The sequence below is a fragment of the Ursus maritimus genome, unplaced genomic scaffold (genome assembly GCF_017311325.1).
Source record: "Ursus maritimus isolate PB19 unplaced genomic scaffold, ASM1731132v1 scaffold_12, whole genome shotgun sequence".
In the NCBI taxonomy this organism is placed as follows: domain Eukaryota; kingdom Metazoa; phylum Chordata; class Mammalia; order Carnivora; family Ursidae; genus Ursus; species Ursus maritimus.
Window position 1 is genome coordinate 12,952,146 of NW_024423564.1, and position 24,071 is coordinate 12,976,216.

A 24,071-nucleotide genomic window follows, 5' to 3' on the forward strand; every position below is an offset into this window, starting at 1 on the left:
ATTTTCTGCTTGTCCTAAACCTGAAATAGTTATTGCCGTGGGGCCCTGAGGCCATTTCTTAGGCCAATTATCAGTTGCTATAATGGACGCATCTGCTCCAGTATCAATAAGTCCCTGAAAGAACTTTCCCTGTATCTTTATATAGCAGGTCGGTTTTTCTTTGAAAGTTTTTTCAGTCAAATACACTCCCGACCAACTGGTACTTCCAAAGCCTGCGTCACCACGCGTTTGATTTTTCAATTTTCCCTTCATGTATGGCAGGAATAGTAACTGTGCTATTCGGTCTCCCTTTAAAAATTTATATGGGGTATTTGAAGACATTAAAACCATGATTTCTCCAGTATAATCTGAGTCAATGACTCCTGTAAGAACTAAAACACCTTCTTTAGTCAAACTAGATTGTCCTAAAATCAGTCCTACAGTATTGTTTGGCAAAGGGCCAAAACAGCCTGTAGGAACCTTCTGAGGTGTCTGATTTGGGAGCAATAAAAAGGTTTCTCTACACGGGAGATCAAGTCCAGTGCTTCCTGGTGTGGCATGTAACAAATCTAAAATTGTCCGAGATCAAGGTTGGGGGGTGCCCCCTTTTGGTTCGGGGCTGAGGGCTTGCCCGTAACCCATTTCCCTGTAGAGCAGTACCATCTTAGTGAACTTTAGAGTGGCACTGACTGGCCCAATGATTCCCCTTTTTGCATCGGGGTCAAAGACTAGGGAAATTATTTCTATTGTTTTTTCCCATCTTATTTCTGTTCTTAAGACGGCATTGGGCGCGAGTGTGCCCATTTCTTCCACAGTTGAAGCATTGTCCCTTGTACGTACTTGGTGTTAAGGCTGTCATGGCCTGAGCTAGCAAGTCAGCTTTGTAGGTCTCAGTGCCTACACCTTGGCATAATTTGATGTAATCATTGAGCATGCCTTTTCCTCTAAAAGGACCGATAACTTTCTTACAATCCGTGTTTGCATTTTCATAGGCCAATAATTGTAATAAAGTGTCAGCAGCTTCTACATTATTGATCTGTCTTTTAATAGCTTCCTGTAATCTTCCTGTGAATTCAGTATAAGGCTCCCTAGCACCTTGAATAATCTTTTGAAAAGAGGCATTAGCAGTAGATTTAGACTCAGTTTTTTCCCAGGCATGTAAGCAACATCTGCGAAGCTGTTCTATAGCTTGGTTGGTCATCTGCGCTTGTTCCTGCACTTGACCCCAAGGCCCCATCCCCATCATTGTTCTACAGAGATAGGGATGTTATGAGCTAGATTATAATTTGCAGCCGTTTCCGCATGGTCTTGCCACCACGTATGAAATTGTAAGAATTCCCCAGGGGCCAGGACAGTCTTCGCTAACAAAGATCAGTCCATGGGAATTAATCGGTTGCCTTCTGCAATGCCCTGAATAAGGCCCATAGTGAAGGGCGAATTAGTACCATAGTTTTGAACTGCTCGTTTTAACTCTTTGAGAACTTTAAAGGGAAATGGTTCGTCCGTGGCTTCATATATTCCTTTTTTTAAAATAATTTTTTATTATGTTATGTTAGTCACCATACATTATATCCTTAGTTTTTGATGTAGTGTTCCATGATTCATTACTTGCGTATAACACCCAGTGCACCATGCAATACATGCCCTCCTTAATACCCGTCACCGGCCTATCCCAATCCCCCACTTCCCTCCCCTCTGAAGCCCTCAGATTGTTTTCCAGAGTCCACAGCCTCTCATGGTTCATTCCCCCTTTTGTTTACCTCCCCTTTCTTCTTCCCTTTCTTCTCCTACTGATCTTCCTACTTCTTATGTCCCATAAATGAGTGAAACCATATGATAATTGTCTTTCTCTGCTTGACTTATTTCGCTTAGCATTAGCTCCTCCAGTCCCGTCCATGTCGCTGCAAATGTTGTGTAATCGTTCTTTCTGATGGCTGAGTAATATTCCATTGTATATATGGACCACATCTTCTTAATCCAGTCATCTGTTGAAGGGCATCTTGGCTCCTTCCACAATTTAGCCATTGTGGACGATGCTGCTAGTAACTTCACGACCTTGCGGGCTTTAGCGTAAACATCAGAGCACAGTGGCCGGGATTGCCTGGTTTTCCCAGTGGCAGGGAACGCCCAGCTCGCTTAGGGTGGAACACTGCCCTCAGATAATGAGCAGCCAGGAATGCCTGGTCTGCTACAGGGTAGAACGCTGCCCCAACCAAAACTTGGTTGCTCTTGACAACAGCCCGCCGGGTCCATAGAAACATGTTTAAGAATAGGCCTCACTTGCTGAACGTTATATCATCTAATCCCGTGACCTTCCCCGTGATGTACTGCTATTCACTAGGATGTAATACGGATCATCCCCTGGATTGTCTTTGATTGTTTATTGCCAATAAATACACGAGGTTGCAGCTGTTTGGGGTGATCGCACTCTTGGTGGTGGCGTGCCGCGCGGTCGTCCCCTGCACCCACACTCTCTTTCGCAAGCTAACCTGTCTGTGTCTCGTCCTTCTCCCAAATCAACGCCGCGGCTCCACGGGCAGTGTCGCAGCAAGTGGCGCCTGAACAGGGACCGGAACAGGGACCCAAGCAGGGACCTGGAACAGGGACTTGAAACTACAGCAGAGAAGGAGCCCCAACAGATTCGTGGTTTCCCAGTCTGGGGACTTTAGATCTGCAAGCATGGGAAAAAGTAGGGCATGAGCTCAAGCAGCAGCATGCTCGAGGAAAGCCTGTTCCCATCACTATTTGGCCTACGTGGTCTCTGATTCATTCTATCCTGGAACCACTTCAAACTCCAGACTCAGAGAGTGATACAGAACTTGAGAGTCCTAATGCCAAAGATGAGTCCTCAACAGGACCTGAACACGCTGTCCCGGAAGGAGGAAAAGTAAAACTTGTTCCCCACCCTCTGCCTCCCAAGAAATGGACAGCTTTCCACCACCACCTTTGCTTACAAAGAGGAATAGTGGTTTCCTCTCACAAAAACAGGCAACGGCTCCATCATATAGGGAGCAACATCAATCGTCACTTTCGGCGGTTCAAAAAGGCTTGCTTTTGGCCAAACAAGAAGGAGATTTAGATGCTCTACAATTTGCATTCCCAGTAACTATAAGGGAACGTTTGCCTCCCGGGGTAGGTCCTAATCACCCGGAAGGAATATATGAAGCCACTACTGGGTATTTACCCCAAAGATACAGACGTAGTGAAGAGAAGGGCCATATGCACCCCAATGTTCATAGCAGCATTGTCCACAATAGACAAATTGTGGAAGGAGCCAAGATGCCCTTCAACAGACGAATGGATAAAGAAGATGTGGTCCATATATACAATGGAATATTACTCAGCCATCAAAAAGAACGATTTCTCAACATTTGCTGCAACATGGACGGGACTGGAGGAGCTAATGCTAAGTGAAATAAGTCAAGCAGGGAAAGACAATTATATGATTTCTCTCATTTATGGAACATAAGAAATAGGAAGATCAGTAGGAGAAGGAAGGGAAGAATGAAGGGGGGGTAAACAGAAGGGGGAATGAACCATGAGAGACTGTGGACTCTGGGAAATAAACTGAGGGCTTCAGAGGGGTGGGGTTGGGGGATTGGGATAGGCTGGTGATGGGTACTAAGGAGGGCACATATTGCATGGTGCACTGAGTGTTATACGCAAATAATGAATCATGGAACACTACATCAAAAACTAAGGATATACTGTATGGTGACTAACATAACATAATAAAAAATTATTATAAAAAAAGAAGTTACTATCTGTGTTCTCTTCTAAGATTTTTATGTTTCATTTCTCACATTTAGGTCTTTAATCCATTTAGAGTTTATGTTTGTGTATGGTGTAAGAAAGTGGTCCAGTTTCATTCTTTTGCATATTACTGTCCAGTTTTCCCAACACCATATATTAAAGAAACAGTCTTTTCCCCATTGGATATTCTTCACTGCTTTGTTGAAGATTAATTGACCATACATTTGTGCATTCATTTCTGGATTTCCTATTCTGTCCCATTGATCTGTGTATCTCTTTTTGTGCCAGTACCATACTGTGTTGATGGCTACAGCTTTGTAATATAACTTGAAGTCCAGAATTGTGATGCCTCCAGCTTTGCTTCTTTTTCAAGGTTGCTTTGACTATTTGGGGACTTCTGTGGTTCCATACAAATTTTAGGGTTGTTTGTTCTAGCTCTGTGAAAACTGCTGTTGGCATTTTGATAGGGATTGCATTAAATGTGTAGATGCCTTTGCGTAGCATAGACATTTTAATATTTCTTCTTCCAGTCCATGAGCATGGGATGTCTTTCCATTTCTTTGTGTCATCTTCAATTTCTTTCATCAGTGTTTTATAGTTTCCGGAGTACAGTAGTTTCTTTCACCTCTTTGGTTAGGTTTATTCCTAGGTATCTTATGATTTTTAGTGAAGTTGTAAATAGGATTGATTCCTTAATTTCTCTTCCTGCCACTTCATTATTGGTGTATAGAAATGCAACAGATTTCTGTATTTTGATTTTGTGTCCTGTGATATGACTGAGTTCATGTATCAGTTCTTGCATTTTGGGGGGGGGAAGTCTTTCGGTTTTCTATATAGAGTATCATGTCATCTCCAAATAATGAAAGTTTGACTTTTTCCTTGCTGATTTGGTTGCCTTTATTTCTTTTGGCTGTCTGATTGCTGTGGTTAGGACATCCAATACTATGTTAAGGTACAGGGTTGAGAGTGGACATCCCTGTCTTATTCCTGACCATAGAGAAGATCTCAGTTTTTCCCCATTGAGGATAATATTAGCTGTGGGTTTTTCATATATGGCCTTTATTATGTTTGAGGTATGTTTCCTCTAAACCTACTTTGTTGTGAAGGTTTTTATTATGAATGGATATTGTACTTTGTCGAATGCCTTTTCTGCATCTATTGAAATGATCATGTGGTTCTTATCCTTTCTTTTATTAATGTGACGTATCACATTGATTGATTTGTGAATATTGAAGCACTCTTGCAATCTAAGAATAAATCCTACTTGATCATGGTGAATGCTTCTTTTTAATGTATTATTAGATTCAGTTTGCTATTATTTTTTTGAGGATTTTTGCATTTATGTTCATCAGAGATATTGGCCTGGAGTTATCTTTTTTTGTCATGTATTTATCTATATATCTGTTTTTGGTATAAGGGTACTGCTGGCCTCATAGAATATGGAACTTTCCCTTCCTTTTCTATTTTTTGGAATAGTTTGAGAGGAATAGCTATTAACTCTTCTTCAAATGAAGAAACCATCTGGTCCTGTCTTTTGTTTGTTGGGAGATTTTTTTTTATTATGGATTTAATTTCTTTGCTGATTATCAGCCTGTTCAAGTTCTCTGTTTCTTCCTGTTTCAGTGTTGGGAGTTTATATGTTTCTAGGAATTTATCCATTTCTTTCAGGTTGTATAATTTGTTGACATATAGTTTTTCATAGTATTCTTTTATAATTATTTTTATTTCTGTGGTGTTGGTTATTTCTCTTTTCTCACTTGTGATTTTTTTTTTTTAGTTTCAAATCATATTACATTTATTTTGCAAAACTTGTGATTTTATTTATTTCGGTCTTTTCTCCTTTCTTTTTCATATGTCTTGCTAGACAATTTTTAATTTTTTTTCAAAGAACAAGCTCCTGGTTTCCTTGATGTGTTCTATTGCTTTTTTAGTTTCTGTATCATTTATTTCTGCTTTAATCTTTATTATTTCTTTCCTTCTGCTGGCTTTAGGCTTCATTTGTTGTTCTTTTTCTAGCTCCTTTAGGTATAAGGTTAGGTTGTTTATTTGTGATTTTCTTGCCTCTTGAGGTAGACCTGTATTGCTATATACTTCCCTCTTAGGACCACTTTTGCTGCATCCCAAAGGTTTTGGACTACTCTGTTTTCCTTTTCATTTGATTCCATGTATTTTTTCATTTGTTCTTTGATTTCCTGGTTGACCCATTCATCGTTTAGTCACATGTTATTTAACCTCCATGTATTTGTGGTCTTTCTAAATTTTTTCTTGTGGTTGACTTCTATTTTCATAGTGTTGTGGTCAGAAAAGATGCATGGTATGACTCTAATCTTTTTGTCTTTGTCAAGTCCTATTTTGTGACCTAACATGTGATGTGTTTTGCAGAATATTCCATGTGCCCTTGAAAAGAAAGTGTATTCCTCTGTTTTTAGGGTGGAATGTTCTGAATATATTTGTTAAGTCCATCTTGTCTAGTTCATTATTTAAAGCTATTGTTTCCTTGTTGATTTTCTGTTTAGATGATCTGTCCATCCATGAAAGTGGGTGTTAAAGTCCCTATTGTTATTGTGTTATTATTCATTAGTTCCATTATGTTTGTTATTAATGGTTTTATATATTTTGGTGTTCCTACATGGGGTGCATAAATATCTATATTTTGTTATATCTTCTTGTTGGATTGTCCTCTTTATTTTTGTATAATGCCCTTCTTCATCTCTTCTTACAGTGTTTGTTTTAAAGTCTAGTTTTTCCAGTTGAAGTATTGCTACTCCAGCTTTCTTTTGACATCCATTTGCATGATAAATGTTTCTCCATCCCTTCACTTTCAATCTGCAGGTGTCATTAAGTCTGAAATGAGTCTCTTAGAGGCAGCATATAGATGGGTCTTGTTTTTTTATCTACTTTGTCACCTGTGTCTTTTGATCGGAACGTTCAGTTCAGTTACATTCAGAGTAATTATTGGTAGGTATGTATTTATTGCTATTTTGTTATTTGTTTTGTGGTAGTTTCTGGAAATTTTCTCTGATCCTTTCTTGTCTTTCTTTTAGGTTTTGCTGATTTTCTTTAGTGATATATTTGGGTCTCTTTCTCTTTATTTTTTGCATGTTTATTGGTGGTTTTTGATATATGGTTACCATTGTGTTTGTATATAACTTCTTCTGCATGTGGAAATCTGTATTAAGTTGATGGTCATTCAGGTTCGAACCCATTCTTTTCTCCTCTCTTTACCATGTTTTAGGTATATATTGTTATGTTTTATATCCTTTTTTTGGTGAGTTTCTTGACAGATTTTTACAGAAATATTCATTTTCACTGCTTTTGTGTTTCCTGCCTTTATACTGTAACTTTTGGTCTTTCTTTTCTACTCAGAGTCCCCTTTATCATTTCTTTCAAGGCTGGTTTAGTGATCACAAAATCCTTTAGCTTTTCTCTGTCTGTGAAACTCTTTATCTCTCCTTTTATTCTGAATGACAGCCTTGCTGGATAGAGTGTTCTTGGCTGCAGATTTTCCCATTCAGCACTTTGCATTATATTCATGCCACTCCTTTCTGGCTTGCCAAGATTCCATTGAAAAATATCCTCCTACTCTTATGGATTTTGTATTATAAGTTAAGGACTTCTTTTGTCTTGTTGTTTTTAAGATTTTTTATTTCTCACTATATTTTGCAAATTTAATTACAATATGTCTTGGTGTGGACCTGCTTTTGTTGATTTGTTGGGAGTTCTCTGTGCCTCTTGGATATGAATGTATGTTTCCTTACCCAGATTAGGTAAGTTTTCAGTGAGTACTTCTTCAAATAAGTTTTCTGTCCTCTTTTCTCTCTCTTCTTCTTCTGGAACGCCTATAATATGAATGTTAATACATTTGATGGAGTCCCTAAGTCTATTCTCATGTTTCATTCTTCTTCTTTCTCTCTTTTGTTCAACTTCATTGCTTTGCGTTACTTTTTCTTATAGGTCATTAATTCATTCCTCTGCTTGTTTCATCCTGCTGTTCATTTCATCAGACTTATTTCTAATCTCATTTATTACATTCTTCATCTCTGATTAATTCTTTTTTAATTCTTTTATCTCTGTGGTAAGAGTCTCACTGATGACTTCCTTTTTTTCTCAAATCCCTTGAGTATCCTTATGATGATTGCTTTAAATTCTCCATCAGGCATGTTACTTATATCTGTTTTGCTTCAATCTCTGGTTGTGGACTTCTTCCAGTCATTATTGAAAGTGAGGTGTTGAAGTCAAAGACTAATATTCTTAAGTATGTATTTCTCCCTTCAATCAGTCAGTTTTTATTTCAGATATTTGGGGGCTCTATTTTTAGGTGCATATATGTTATATCTTTATGGATTAATCCTTTTATTGATATATAATGTCCTTATGTATCTCTCTAGACAATTTTTCCTTAAAAGTCATTTTTTTCCCTGATATTAACATAACTACCTCAACTCTCTTTTGGTTAATGTTTACATGGAATATATTTTTCTATCCTTTCATTTTTAACCTGCTATAAAATTTCAAGTTATTTTCTTGGTGATTGCCCTGTAGATTACAATTAAAATACTGTGTATAACAGTGTAGTTCAAATATTACTAACTTAGTTTCAATAATATACAAATACTTTGCTCTTGTATACCTATCTTCCCCCCCTTTTCATTTTTATCATAGGTACATCTTTATACATTGTGTGTCCACTAACTTAAGTTCATAAAATTGTTTTATGTGGTTCTTCCAAAGTCTCATAGAAAAAAAAAAATGAAATTACAAACTAAAAACACACTGATACTGATTTTTATATTTACCTATGTAATTACCTTTGCTGGAGTTCTTATTGTCTAATTGTCTGTTGTCTTTTCATTTCAGCCTGAAGGATTCCCTTTAGCATTTCTTGTAGGGAAGACTATCAGTTACATATTCCTCAGTTCTTGCCTATTAGGAAATGTCTTCATTTCTGCTCCATTTTTGGAGGATAATTTTGCCAGATATGGAATTCTCGGTTCACAATTTTTTTCTTTCAGTATGTTGAGCGTGTTATCTGTTAAAAAATGTACCTGGATTTGTTTTAATCAGGTTGGCAAGACACATATCCACAGAAGTGACTGTCATGAAGGAAGGAGTCTTTGCTCACAGTTCCCTAGAATCGGGGCATGGCGTGCCATGCAAGACCACACAAAGAAAATGAGCATTTATTGTGGGTTTTGTGGGACGGAATGGACAAGGCAGGTTAAGCAGACTAAGCAGGCTTAAGACTGGCTAGCTGATTAATTTATTGGGTTCCAGGGTGTAGGGGCTGTTTCTGGTTATCTAGCACCTTAGGGTGATTAAGGCGGGGGGGAATAGAGGTTTGTAGTGTAAGAATTCAGTAAAGAAAGTTGTGGGGGGGAGATGGGGACTTTGGATTGGTTTATTTGCATATCAAAACTTTATTCACAGGCAAGTAATTTGCTACATCTAGGAATTAGCTAACACTGGGTGGTGTCAGGGGGTGGGGGGAATTTCTCCCAGAGTTTGTAAGACCCAAGATAGTGGTGCATCAAGAATACAGAAAATAAGAAAACATAGTTAATACATCATTCCATTGTTTTACAGCCTCAGTGGTTTCTAATGAGGAGTAAGCTGTTAATCTTAGTGAACATTCTTATACGTGATGAGTCACTTCTCTCTTTCTGCTTTCAGGATCCCTGTCTTTGGTTTTCAACAGTTTCATTATAATTGTCTTGGTGTGGCTGAGTTTATCCTATCTGTGTATGCTGGTACACTTCCCAGGGTCCCTCAGGTCTCCTAAACTCTGTTCAGTTTTCTTCATTTCTTTACTTTCCTTTCCCCAGACTAGGTAATCGTGATTGACTTATCTTCAAGTTCTTGGATTCTTTCTGCTGCCTGCTCAAAGCTGCTTCTGCTGCTGGTCAGCCCCTCTAGTAAGTTTTAATCATAATTATTAAACTTTTTATCATCAAAATTTCTTTTTTTTATTTTAATGTTTTTTATTATATTATGTTAGTCACCATACAGTACATCCCTGGTTTCTGATGTAAAGTTCAATGATTCATTAGTTGCGTATAACACCCAGTGCACCATGCAATAGATGCCCTCCTTACTACCCATCACCAGTCTATCCCATTCCCCCAACCCCCTCCACTCTGAAACCCTCAGTTTGTTTCTCAGAGTCCATAGTCTTTCATGCTTCATTCCCCCTTCTGATTATACCCCCTTTCTTTATCCCTTTCTTCCCCTACCGATCTTCCTAGTTCTTATGTTCCATAGATGAGAGAAATCATATGATAGTTGTCTTTCTCTGCTTGACTTATTTCACTTAGCATTATCTCCTCCAGTGCCGTCCATGTTGCAGCAAATGTTGAGAAATCGGTCTTTTTGATGGCTGAGTAATATTCCATTGTATATATGGACCACAACTTCTTAATTCAGTCATCTGTTGAAGGGCATCTCGGTTCTTTCCACGCTTTAGATATTGTGGACAATGCTGCTATGAACATTGGGTACATATGGCCCTTCTCTTCATTATGTCTGTATCTTTGGGGTAAATACCCAGTAGTTCAATGGCTGGGTCATAGGGTAGCTCAATTTTTAACTTTTTAAGGGACCTCCACACTGTTTTCCAGAGTGGCTGTACCAACTTGCATTCCCACCAACAATGTAGGAAGGATCCCCTTTCTCCACATCCTCTCCAACAATTGTTGTTTCCTGCCTTGTCAATTGTTGCCATTCTAACTGGCATAAGGTGATATCTCAAGTGTGGTTTTGATTTGAATTTCCCTGATGGCTAATGATTTTGAACATTTTTTCATGTGTCTGTTAGCCATTTGTATGTCTTCATTGGAAAAGTGTCTGTTCATATCTTCTGCCCATTTTATGAATTGTTTATTTTTTTCTCTCATATTGAGTTTGAGAAGTTCTTTGTAGTCTGTAGCATCATTTGCAAATATCTTCTCCCATTCCGTGGGCTGCCTCTTAGTTTTTTTGACTGTTTCCTTGGCTGTGCAAAAGCTTTTTATCTTGATGAAGTCCCACGAGTTCATTTTATCTTTTGTTTCTCTTGCCTTTGGAATATGTGTCATGAAAAAGGTTGCTTTGGCTGATGTCATAGAGGTTGCTGCCTATGTTCTCCCCTAGGATTTTGATGGATTCCTGTCTCACATCGAGGTCTTTCATCCATTTGGAGTTTCTCTTTGTGTATGGTGTGAGAGAGTGGTCAAGTTTCATTCTTTTGCATGTAGCTGTCCAATTTTCCCAGCACCATTTATTGAAGAGACTGTCTTTTTTCCACTGGATGTTTTTTCCTGCTTTATCAAAGATTAGTTGCCCAAAGAGCCGAGGGTCCATTTCTGGCTTCTCTATTCTGTTCCATTGGTCTATGTGTCTGTTTTTGTGCCAGTACCATGCTGTCTTTGTGATCACAGCTTTGTAGTACAGCTCGAAATCTGGCATTGTGATGCCCCCAGCTTTGTTTTTCCTTTTCAACAGTTCCTTGGAGATTCGGGGCCTTTTCTGATTCCACACAAATTTAAGGACTATTTGTTCCAGTTCTTTGAAAAATGTCATCGGTATTTTGATCGGGATAGCATTGAAAGTGTAGATTGCTCTGGGTAGCATGGACATTTTAACTATGTTAATTCTTCCGAATCCATGATATGGAATATTTTTCCATCTTTTTGTGTCTTCCTTCATATCTTTTCAGAGTATTTAGTTTCTAGAATCAGATCTCACGTTCTGGTTATCCATGGCAATTATGGTTTTTGGTGCTATGGTAAATGGGATGGATTCCCTAATTCTCTTCTTCAGTCTCATTATTCGTATAGAAATGCAACTGATTTCTGAGCATTGGATTTTGTATCCCGCCACATTACTGAATTGCTCTATAACTTCTAATACTTTAGGAGTGGATTCTTTTGGGTTTTCCATATAGAGTATCATGTCATCTGCAAAGAGAGGGACATTTGACTTCTTGTTTGCCGATTTGGATACCTTTTTTGGTCCCTTTTTGTTGTCTGATTGCTCTTGCCAGGACTTCTAGTACTATGTTGAATAATAGTGGCGAGAGTGGGGTATCCTTGTCGTTCTTGATCTTAATGGGAAAGGCTTCCAGCTTCCCCATTGAGAATGATATTTACTGTAGGCTTTCAAGATGGTTTTTATAAGATTGAGGAATGTACTTCTATCCCTTACACTCTGAAGGAATTCAATAAGAAAGGATGCTGTATGTCAAATGCTTTTTCTGCATCTATTGAGAGAATCATATGATTTTTGAATTTTTCTTTCTGAATATAATGTAAGACACTGAAAGATTTGCGAATGTTGAACCAACCCTGCATCCCAGGGATGAATCCCACTTGGTCATGATGGATAATCCTTTTAATGTACTGTTAGATTCTATTAGCCAGGATCTTGTTGAGGATTTTGGCGTCTATATTCATTAGGAAATCGGTTCGTAATTCTCCTTTTGATGGGTCTTTGCCTGGTTTGGGTGGACAAGTAATATTTGACTCCTCATAGAACGAGTTTTTGTAGCTTTCCTTCTGTTTCTATTCTTTGAAATAGCTTTAGAGAATATTATTTCTTCTTTGAATGTTTGGTAATTTCAGAAACCATCCGGCCTGGAGTTTTGTTTTTTGGGTAGGTTTTATCACTGACTCAATCTCTTCATAATTAATTGGCCTGTTTAAAAAATCAATTTCTTCCTGTTTCAGTCTGGTAGTTTATAGGTTTCCAGGAAGACCTCCATCTCATCCAGATTGCTTAATTTATTGGCATAAAGCTATTGATAAAAGTTTCTAATAATCCTTCCAATTTCATTGGTGTTGGTTGTGACCTCTCCTTTTTCATTCATAATTTTATTAATTTGGGTCCTTTCTCTATTGTTTTGGATAAGTCTTGCCAGTGGTCTGTCAATTTTATTGATTCTCTCAAAGAACCAGCTTCTAGTTCTTTTGATCTGCTCTACTGTCCTCCTGGTTTCTAATTCATTGATTTCTGCTCTAATCTTGGTCAACTGCTTCCTCGTGCATGGATTAGGCCTGTCCCTCTGTTGCTGTTCCAGCTTCTTGAGGTGAGAATATAAAAACTGTTTTAGATTTCTTATTCTTAAGTGAGGCTTGGATGGCTATGTATTTCCCCCTTAGGACTGCTTTTGCAGTATCCCATAGGTTTTGGACCATTGTGTTTTCATTCTCTTTGGTCTCCATAAATTATTTAAATTGATTTTTGATTTCCTGGTTTATCGAATCATTCCTGAGCAGGATGGTTCTTAGTCTCCAAGCATTTGAGTTTCTACCAAATTTTTCCTTGTGGTTGAGTTTCAATTTCAAAGCGTTGTGGTCTGAGAATATGCAGGGTATAATTTCAGTCTTTTGGTATCGGTTGAGACCTGTTTTGTATCCCAGAACACGGTCTGTTCTTGAGAATGTTCCATGGGCATTAGAATAGAATTAGTATTCTTTGGTTCTGGGGTGTAGTGTTCTATATATATCTATGAGGTCCAACTTGTTGAGTATGGCATTCAAAGCCCTTGTTTCTTTGTCGATTTTTTGCATGGGTGTTCTGTCTATTTCTGATAGTGGAGTGTTGAGGTCCCCTACTATTAGTGTATTTTTATCTATATGTCTCTTTATTGTGGTTAAGAGTTGGCTTGTGTATCTTGCTGCTCCCCTGTTGGGGGCATATATATTTATAATTGTCATATCCACTTGTTGGATACATCCTTTAAGAATAATATAGTGCCCTTCTGTGTCTTTAACTATAGTCTTTAGTTTAAAATCCAATCTGTCTGATATGGGAATTGCTAGCCCAGCTTTCTTTTGAGGTCCATTGGCATGACCCATGGTATTCCATCCTTTTACTTTCAGTCTGAATGTATCTTTAGGTTCAAAATGAGTCTCTTGTAGACAGCAAATGGTTGGGTCATGTCTTTTTATCCAATCTGCAACCCTGTGGCACTTTATGGGAGCATTTAGGCCATTTACATTGAGACTGAATATTGAGAGATATGATTTTAATGATGGCATGTTGCCAGTAAAGTCTTTGTTTCTATTGATTGTGACTTCCTGTTCTGTATCACTCTTGGAACCTTTTTACTTTTATAGAACCCCCCCTTAATATCTCCTGTAGGGCTGTTTTTGTGGTTACGAATTTGGCCAGTGTCTGGCGATCATGGAAGGTCCTTATCTCTCCATCAATTCTGAATGACAGCCTTGCTGGATAAAGGATCCTTGGCTGCATGTTTTTCTCGGATAGAGCTTTAAATATACCCTGCCAGCCCTTCCTCTCATTCCAGCTCTGTGTAGACAGGTCTGACATTATTCTGATATTTTTCCCTCTGTACATGAGAACACTCTTTGCCCTGGCCGCTTTCAATACTATAACCTTGGATCTAATATTTGCGAATTGCACTACGACGTGACGTGGTGTAGGTTTGTCATGGTTGACTTTGGGAGGGGTCCTCTCTGCCTCTTGGACACAAATGCTTGTTTTCTTTGCCAGTTTAGGGAAGTTCTCAGCTACAATTTGTTCAAATATCTCTTCTAGACCTCTCTCTTTCTCCACCCCCTTGGGGATGCAATGATTCTGACATTGGAACGTTTCATTGAGTCAGTAATCTCCCGTAATCCACATTCTTGAGATTGGATTTTTTTGAGCCAATTTTCCGTTTTTACTTTCTCCTACCATCCCATCCTCCAATTCACTAATTTTTTCTTCTGCCTCATTTACCCTGGCTGTCAGAGCCTCTAGTTTTGACTGCATTTGATTCATAGCATTTTTAATTTCTTCCAGATTCGCTCTCATTTCTGCCCTTAGAGATTCTATATTCTCATTAACATTTTTGTTAATACTTTCTTCAAGTCTACACATTATTTTGACCATTGTTACTCTGAATTCCATTTCTGACAATTTGGTTATATCCATATCCATCAGTTCTGTGGCAGAGGCCACAGACTCATTGTCTTTTCTTTGCTGGGGGGATTTCTCCTCCTCGTCATTCTGATGAGGAGAGGTTGCGGGGCTGCCCAGAGCCCAAATTATTGACCAGGACCCAGGTAGTGTGCACTTGTTTTATAGGGACCTTAGGGATGTGGGCTTCTTGATTTTTCAGCCTGCTTTCTGGGGGAGGGGCCTACCACGCCGATACTCAGGCAACCCTGTTTGGGTAGAGTCTCCGTGTCCCCTGTGAGGGGGGATGGGGGTGGGCACAATGTGAGCTGGTATTTCCGGGCTTTTGTTCTCTGGCGGCTTTCCCTGGCGGTTTTCTATGGCTCTTCTGAGAGTCAGAGCAGCAGTGGCTGAATGCCAGCCTCTGTCTCAGAACAGAGAGATCGCAGTCTGCTGTTCACTGAGCTCTCTTGGCCACTTTAACTCTGTTTCTCTCATTGCTGCTAAAAACCCTGCAGCATCCTGGGTTGTGCACCCCACAGCCGGTGTCCCAGCCCTCACTTCCAGGACAGGCTCTTCTCTGTCCTTTGTGTTTCTAACACCGCCAGCCACCCCCAGTTCCCGCACACTCCTGAGCTCTCTGTTTCAGTGTGGTTCCCGTGCACTCCAGAGCACCAGTTTTCAGTCTGGTCCTGCACACACTCCTGAGCTCCCGGTGTCAGTCCAGTTCCAATGAGTGCTCTGGAACTCTGGTTTTCAGTCTGGTCGCGTGTGCTCCCGAGCTCTTGGTTTCAGTCTAGTTCAAGTGTGCGCTCCGGAGCTCCGATTGTCAGTCTGGACGCGTGCGCGTTCCCAGGCTCACGGTCTCAGTCCGCTCTCTCGCAGGTGCCGGTCTGCGAGTCCGCCCGCTCCCCAGTGCAGGTGGTTACCACTTCCTGGCGCCCGAGCGCAGCAGCTCCCTCCCCCTTCCGTTTATCTTCTATCTGTTCACGGATTCACGGCTCCTCGCTTCATACCTCAGTACTCAGTGCTGGAGATGTTCGTTTGTAGAGATCCAGATGTATCTTCCTACGTCTCAGGCTGATTCCATGGGTTTTCAGGATGGTCTGGTACCTATCCTGCTTGACTCAGGGGACCAGCTGAAAAAGGGGACCCCTACTCATCCGCCATCTTAACTCTCCCCAATGAATCTTGTTTTTTAATCCATTCTGATAACCTGTGTCTTTTTATCAGAGCATTTAGTCTGTTTACGTTCAGAGTAATTATTGAAAGATGAATATAGTGCCATTGTATTACCTGTAAAGTCTCTCTGTTCCTTTCTAGTCTTTGTCACTTTTGGTCTCACTTTCTGCTCAAAGATCCCCTTTAATATTTCTTGCAGGGCTGTCTTAGTGTTCACAAATTCCTTTAGTTTTTGTTTGCTTTGGAAACTCTTTTTAAGATTTTATTTGACGAGAGAGAGCACAAGCCGGGGGAGAGGGAGAAGGAGAAATAGGCTTCTGCTCAGCAGGGACCCCAACACTGGGCTCGATCCCAGGACCCTGGGATCCCAGGACACTTCGACCTGAGCCAAAGGCAGACGCTTAACTGACTGAGCCACCCAGCACCCTGTCTTGGAAATCCTTTATCTCTCCTTCTATTCTGAATGACAGCCTTGCTGGATAGAGTATTCTTGACTGTGTATTTTTCCCATTTAGCTCATTGAATATATCATGCCAATCCTTTCTGGCATGCCAAGTCTCCGTGAATGGTCTGTCTACCCTTGTAGGTTAAGGACCTCTCCTCCCGAGCAGCTTTCAGAATTTTCTCTTTATGTTTGTAATTTGCAAGTTTCACTATGATATGTCATGGTGTTGACCTATTTTTGTTGATTTCTCTGCGCCTCTTGGACTTGAATGCATGTTTCCTTCCTCAGATTAGAAACATTCTCAGCCACAATTTGTTCAAATAAGCCTTCCGTCCCCCTTTTCCCGCTCTTCTTCTTCTGGGACTCCAATGTTATGGAAATTATTTTGCTGTAAGGAATCTCTAAGTTCCCTAAGTCTACCTTCGTAATCTGATAGTTTCCTTTCCCTCTTCTTTTCAGCCTTATTATTTTTGATAATTTTATCTTCTTTATTATCGCTTCACTCTTCTGCTTCATTCATCCTTGTTTTTATCACCTCCACTTGGGACTGTGTCTCAGTTATAGCATTTTTTTTTTCAGGCTGACTATATTTTAGTTTTTTTTTTTTTATCTATGTAGTAAGGGATTCTCTAGTGTCTTCTATGCTTTTTTCAAGCCCAGCTAATATCTTTATAATCATTTTAAATTCTAGTTCAGACATTTTACTTGTGTCTATATTGATTAAATTCCTCATCATGAGTAGTACCTCGTAGTCGTTTTTTGGGGTGAATTTCTCCCATCTCTTCATTTTGTCCAGGAAAGTAAAGAAGAAAGAAAAAGAAAAAGAATAAGAACAACAAAAACAACAACGACAACAAAAAACCTAGATCCTGGGTGTTATTTGGTCTACTTGTGAAAAGATGCTAGATCCCAAAATAAGAAAGAAAGGAAAAAAACATATACTTATTATATATAGATACAATATATCTATAGATATAAGTATATCTACAATTTATAATAATAGATATATAAATTATCTAATATATAATTAATATCAAAATATAAATGGATATATACTATATACAGTAAAATAGAATGAAAGGAAACAAAAACAAAATATATATAAAGTATATATGAAAACTAGAAAAAATAAAAAAAGAATTGAAAAAATAAGAAAATTATGGAAAAATGGTAATAAAAAAATAAAGACTAAAGGTATAAACGATGCTGGATCCTGTTTTCCCTAGAGCTGAAGCTTTGCATCTGTCTCTGATCAGTAAACCTGGTGCTGCAAGTGAGTTGTTTATGCTCGTCTTCTGGGGGAGTCGCCTGTTGCACTGATTCACAGGTGGACTTTGCCCAGTGGAGATGTGCCTCCAGGGGTCAGGGAGGCAAGGCTTGGTGTAGGTGGCTCCAGACTCCACTAGGTGGCACTGCTTTGCTCCCTGAAGTCTTTCGGCACTGATGGGCTGGATGAATATGGCTGCATGTGCTCTCTAGCTAGGGAGCTGAATATTTGCATTCCCCACCCCCCGCTCTTCAGTGAGCCCTCACAGAAGAGCAATCAATCAGACTTGTCTCCCTCGTTTCCATCAGAACTCTGTGTTCACCCTGCCTCTGTCTGAGCTTTTTTATCTCAGCGCATGACTGAGTTTCAAAACTTCAAATTTTAGTGCCTCCTGCATATGGGACTCACGCTGTTCCTCCCAGGGAGGGTCTCACCATACTTCTGCCTTTCGCTGAACCTGTCCCAGGAAAGCCATCACCAGACCACGCAGCAATCTGCAGTTTATGGCAACACAGAGCAGAAAGCCAGTACCTAGACTTGCTGTTCTCAGCGGGCTTCCATGCTCCTATGCCTGGGAATGGTGTAGTACTTAGGTGCCACCCATTCTTCCTGGGATTCCACTCCATCCCATCACCTGAGCACCTTTAAGCCAGCATGTCCCCTACTGCAGCAGACTTCTCAGAGTTCTGATTTTGTGCTCCACTGCTTATGATACTTGGCAATATCCTCCTTAAGCAGGCTTCCTCCCAGCTGCCGCTGTATCCATAGCTAATTACACCAGGTGTGGTATTTCAGGGGAATCTCCAATGTGTGATGCTTGCTTCTTGCTGTTTTGTCTGAGTCACTTTCCTTTCAGTCCAGGCTTCTGCACTGACTCTGCCTGTTGTGGGCTGTGCTTGCTCTCTGTGGTGTTACTGAGATGCAGGCCAGCCAGCTCTGAAGGGGCATGACTGCAGGAGGGCTTGGAGGCAGGGCAGTCATATTAGCAAAATTTGCACTGAGCTGCGAGTCATGCCAGATCCCCCCAAGGAGCAGCGGTGGCCAGGGGCCCCACGTGCATTAGCGGCAGAGGTTGGTGGTGCAGCACATGGCAGTGGTGGGGGTCAGGGATACCACAGCAGCTGGGCATTGCATCTGGGCATGCAGAGGCTGGGTGCTGAGTGCAGCAGCTCCTGGGGGTGAAGAGTGGCTGGGTCAGGCATACACCACATTAAAAGATTTGCCCTGAGCCCAGGGCTGAGGACAGCAGGCTTGGAATGGGTGAGCCCTCGGGAGAACTCATGGGTGAGGCACACTGCTAGCAGGTTAAGTAGCAAGTGTCTGTGCAGTGCCCCCTCTGGCAGGTGGCTCTGTGTTTATGCTGGGTGCAAGGGAGTAAAATGGCACCTGCCAGCTGCTTTGTTCCTGGAGAAGTCCCCCAACATGCTCTGAAATCCTTATAAGTAGATCTCCTTCCCATTTGCCACAGGCATTGTAAAAATTGTTGAATCTATGTTGCCTCTCCTCCGACTGTCGTCTCTTTAAGAGTGGGTACCCAGCTATCAGTAGCCCTCCTGGCTCAACCAGTGCCGAGTCAGCAGCATTTTAGAGCTCCAGGCTTCAAGACCCACTGGTTATATAAACACAGAATTCAGTCCCCTCTGGTTTTCAAGGCCAGATATTGTAGGGATTCATTTTCCCTGTGCGGGCTCCTTGGTGCTTTTCCATCTCTGTGCCTACAGCTTCCTCCCTCCTGTGGGCAACCCCTGACCACTATTTCTGCTCTTCCTAACCTCTCTGATACAGTTATTTCTCAACATTTAGTTGTGGAGTGTTTTCTGCCAGCCTTCAGATTGCTCTCCCACTTATTCACTCAGATGTAAGTGATATCTAGTTGTAAACATAGGATGGGATGAGCTTAGGGTCCTCCTACTCTGGCATCTTCCCAGCACCTGTCCTGCTTTTACCTATTCTATTTTTTTAAAGATTTTATTTATCTGAGAGAGAGAGAGAGAGAGCAAGCACACACAAGCAGAGGGGAGGGGCAGAGGGAGAAGGAGAAGCAAACTCCCTGCTGAGCAGAGAGCCCAATATGGGACTCGATCTCAGGACCCTGGAATCATGACCTGCGCTGAAGGGAGATGCTTAACCGACTGAGCCACCCAGGTCCCCATACCTGTTGTTTTTTAAAAAAACTAATTCAGGTATAATTGGCAGACAATATTATATTAGTTTCAGGTGTACAACATAGTGATTTGGTATTTGTATACATTGCAAAATGGTCACCACAATAAGTCTAGTTACCATCTTTCACTTTACAAAGTTAATACAATATTATTGACTATATTTCCTGCACTGTACACTACATCCCCATTACTTATTTATTTAATAGCTGGAAGTTTGTACTTATTGACCTTTCTACCCATTTGCCACTCCTTAACCCCTCCACTTCTAGCAACCATCAATCTGTTTTCTTTATCTATAATTCTGGGGTTTGTTTTGTTCCTTTGTTTTATTTTTTAGATTTCACATATAAGTGAAGTCATGTGGTATTTGTCTTCCTCTATCTGCCTTAGGTCACTGATATGACTACAGCGACACCAACTTTTGTTTTGTTTCCATTTGCATGGAATATCTATCTCCATCCTGTCACTTTCAGTCTGTGTGTGTCCTTACTTCTAGAGTGAGCCTCTTGTAGGCAGTATATAGATGTATCTTTTTTTTAATCCATCCAGCCACTCTGTCTTTTAATTGGAGAATTTAGTCTATTTACATTTAAAGGAATTGTTGATAGGTATGGGCTGGAGCCACCTCTATAACCAACATGTTCAAGGTAATTCAGACATCTGTGGGGCAGCCAGCCTGAGTCTGCACACCTTCAAAGTCTATGCATCACCTAAGAAGGACTCACCTCACAAAACTGTCATGAAAGTTAATGGGCTTTCACTCTATTCCATTCCTTTGTATTAAGGAGGGCATTTGTTGTGATGAGCACCGGGTGTTATACACGATTAATGAATTGTTGAACACTACATCAAAAACTAATGATGTACGTACTATATGTTGGCTAACTGAACATAATAAAAAAGAAGGATTATTTATTTATTTTTGTGCACATACATATGTGAGGGGGAGAGAGAATGAGCAGAGGGAAGAGGCAGAGGGAGAGGGAAAAGCAGGCTTCCTGCTGAGCTGGGAGCCCAATGTGGCACTCAATTCCAGGACCCTGGAATCATGACCTGAGCCAAAGGCAGATGCTTAACTGACTGAGCCACCCAGATGCCCCACTCTACTCCGTTCTTGAAGTTCAATCTAAATATGGGGAGGAGCCAAGGACCCCATTTGAAGAAAGCATCTCACATCTCCAACATTACTACAAGCCATATATAAGTTGGTGTCAGGAACTGTACTCACAAACTAGGCACGAGATGGAGAGCTTAGTTCAGTGGGGTTAGACAGGTGTCATATCTCCAAAATAGACCTCCTGGATTTTTTCCAAGACTTGGTGTCATTGGTTTTGCTGGCATTGCTGGACTTCTTTTGACTGGACATTCAAAAATAAAGAAGATTGTGTATACACCTGGGATTATCTGCCTCTTCATGATCCACAACAATCCATAGTATTTTTATAGGTCAGGGAGAAATTATACGAGTGGGGTTTGTGAGTATACAGAGTCATAGAAAATTTGTGGGAGGAGAACTTTCAAAAGTGAGGAAATGTGAAGAATTCACCTGGAAATAAGTAGCGTGCTCCATGCTCTGCCCATTTTAATCAGTTATGGGTAAATATTGGTAACTGCATGTAGTAAACCAGTATTTCTACAGAAAGATGGCAGAGAAGTCAGTACTGAATGTAGCAAATTGGCTTTCTTCTGCAGGAAAAACTATACTAGGCCTCTTTATCTGGCTGATGCCATACTTCAAGTGGTCTAAGACTTCTGATACATGTTGTTAAATTTTGACCTACATAAATTGCCTACATTAGATTTTCACCAATAATATATGAGAGCTTTTTTATATCTCAGACAGTATTATCATTAAAAAAATTCTCATTTAAGTAGAAAATATGTTACAGTTTAACTATAGTTTGTTATAGTTTGGCTATTAATCTGCACTTAAAAAATAATAATAGGGATGAATAGTGTTAAGATGGTGGATTAGTAAGGGAGCCTATGCTTGCCTCATTCTATGAAACACAGGTAGATAAATACCAAATCATTCTGAATGCCCAAGAAATCAATCTGAGGACTGGGAGAACAAACTGCACAACTAGAGGAAGAAAAGAGGCCACATCATGGAAGGCAGGAGGAGCAGAGATGTGATTTTGGGGGAGAAAAGATGCGCAAGTGCTATGTGGAGGGGAGGGAGCCTTGATCAGAGAGGAGAGAGAGAAAGGGAGTGAGAACAGCTTGCAGGGTATTGCACACACAAAAAAACATTTCCCCAAAATCATTGACTGGGAAAACGAGAGCAGCTGATTATTGCAGATTTTTATAATCAGCGGAGCTCAAAGTCTGAAGTTATAGAAGTTCACTGGGGTGGAGCCTGGCAGGCATAGCAGTATTCCTGTGGAGAAGAAGAGCAGAGGCCCAGGAACAGACAGTGCAATCTGAGGATCCCCTGAGTCACACTAGAAGAAACAGTTCTTCTTGGAGAGCATTTGGGAGAGGTGACACTGCCTCTCATGGCACAAAAGAGCCAGCAGGCACCATTGAGCTGCCCCCAGTTCATTGGCATAGGCATGGAGTCAGCTGTTGAGGGCAGCTAACCTAGACACTGGCTTTTTGCTGCACATTACCGTAAACTCCAAGCCCTTGCTCATTCATGTGACTGCCCTTCTGGGACAAACTGGGAGCAGCCACAATGCAATGAGACCAAGAGGATCAGTGTGGGTCTGTACTGAACCAGGTCCCTAAAATTTGGAGTTTTGGAACCCAGCTGGTGCACCTGAGATAAAAGACGGGAGCACTGCACCATCAGGTGGTCAGTTGACTTGGACACAGACAGGGTGAAGGCAGGGATCTGAGGAACCCTGGGAAACAGGAGGGGAGATTGTTTGCTCTTCTGTGAGGGCTTCCTGAACACAGTGTGAATGAACTCCCTTCTCCAGGGTGAGAGAATGGGCTGATGTCATTTTTATTTGCCCACCCATCAGCATGATCAGACTTCAGTGAGCAGCATAGTGCCCACAGTGGAGCTCTGAGCCACTTACACCAAGCCCTGCCCCCCCTGCACACTGCAAGTGTTTTTTTAAACTAGGGCAAGTGTGCCTGAGAGGGAGAACAGCAGCAGGCCCCTCCCCCAGAAGACCAGTACAAACCACCTGCACCCACCAAGACTACTGACCATAGAGAGCTGCAAAACTTGAGCTCTAGTGGAAGTTAGATCTAGCCTCTTCTAACAAGCAGACCAAAACACACCCATTTAACATTCATCACACAGTGGAAAAGGTCCAAACACTCCCCAATGTAGGAAAGGAGAAGCTCTGCAGAGGACTGACCTGAGGGAAAGAGCAGCTGAAAAACAACAGAAGAGTTGTTTCTGTACACAGCATACACCAGAAACACTTCCTGAAGTGCCAGACTGTGGTACTGTGGTAGTTTATGACCTCTTCTTAATATAGCCATTACTCTCAGGAACAGGAAACATAACAGGCTTTTTGAACACACAGAAGACAAAGACATGGGCAAAATGATAAGACAGAGGAATTCATCCCAAAAGAAAGAACAACAAAAGGTCACGGCCAGGGATCTAATTGAAACAGATATAAGTAATATGCCTGAACCAGAATTTAAAGCAACAACCATAAGAACACTAGCTGGGCTAAAGAAAAGCACAGAAGATACCAGGGAATCACTTAGTACAGAGATAAATGAAAACTATCCAGGCTGAAATAAAAAATGCTATAATGGAGATGCAAAAATAATTGGATGTAATGACCACAAGGACGGAAGAAGCAGAGGAATAAATAAGTGATATAGAAGATAAAATTATGGCAAATAATGAAGCAGAAAAGAAGAGGGAAAGAAAAATATTGGATCATAAATGTAGAGTTAGGGAATTCAGTGACTCCATGAAGTGTAATAACATTCATATCATAGGAGTCCCAGAAGAAGAAAAGGGGGGAGGAAAGGGCAGGTTTATTTGAGCAAATTGTAGCTGAAAACTTCACTAATCTGGGGAAGGAAACAAACATCCAAATCCAGAAGGCACAGAGAATTCCCATCAAAATCAAAAGCAGACTTGGGACCCCTGGGTGGCTCAGTAGGTTAGCGTTCAACTCTTGATTTCAGCTCAGGGCATAATCTTAGGTTCATGAGATTGAGCCCCTCATCAGTCTCGGTGCTCAGTGGAGTCTACTTTTCTCCCTCTGCCCCTCCCCCTGCTCTCTTTCTCTGTCAAAATAAATAAATCTTTAGAAAGAAAAAAAAATCAAAAACAGGCCAACACCAACACATATCCATATTGTAGTACATTTGCAATATACAGAGATAAGAAAAACATCCTGAGAGCAGCAAGGGAAAAGAAGTCCCTGACTTACAAGGAAAGACCCATAAGGCTACCTGCAGACTTAGAACCTGGAACTTTGCA

The 24,071-nt window shown here is 40.7% G+C and overlaps 1 pseudogene; it reads left to right on the forward strand.

Moving 5' to 3' along the window:
• Window positions 1-20,304: 20,304 nt before the first annotated feature.
• On the forward strand, window positions 20,305-21,226 carry LOC103675212 (annotated as a pseudogene).
• The last annotated feature ends 2,845 nt before the right edge of the window (window positions 21,227-24,071 follow it).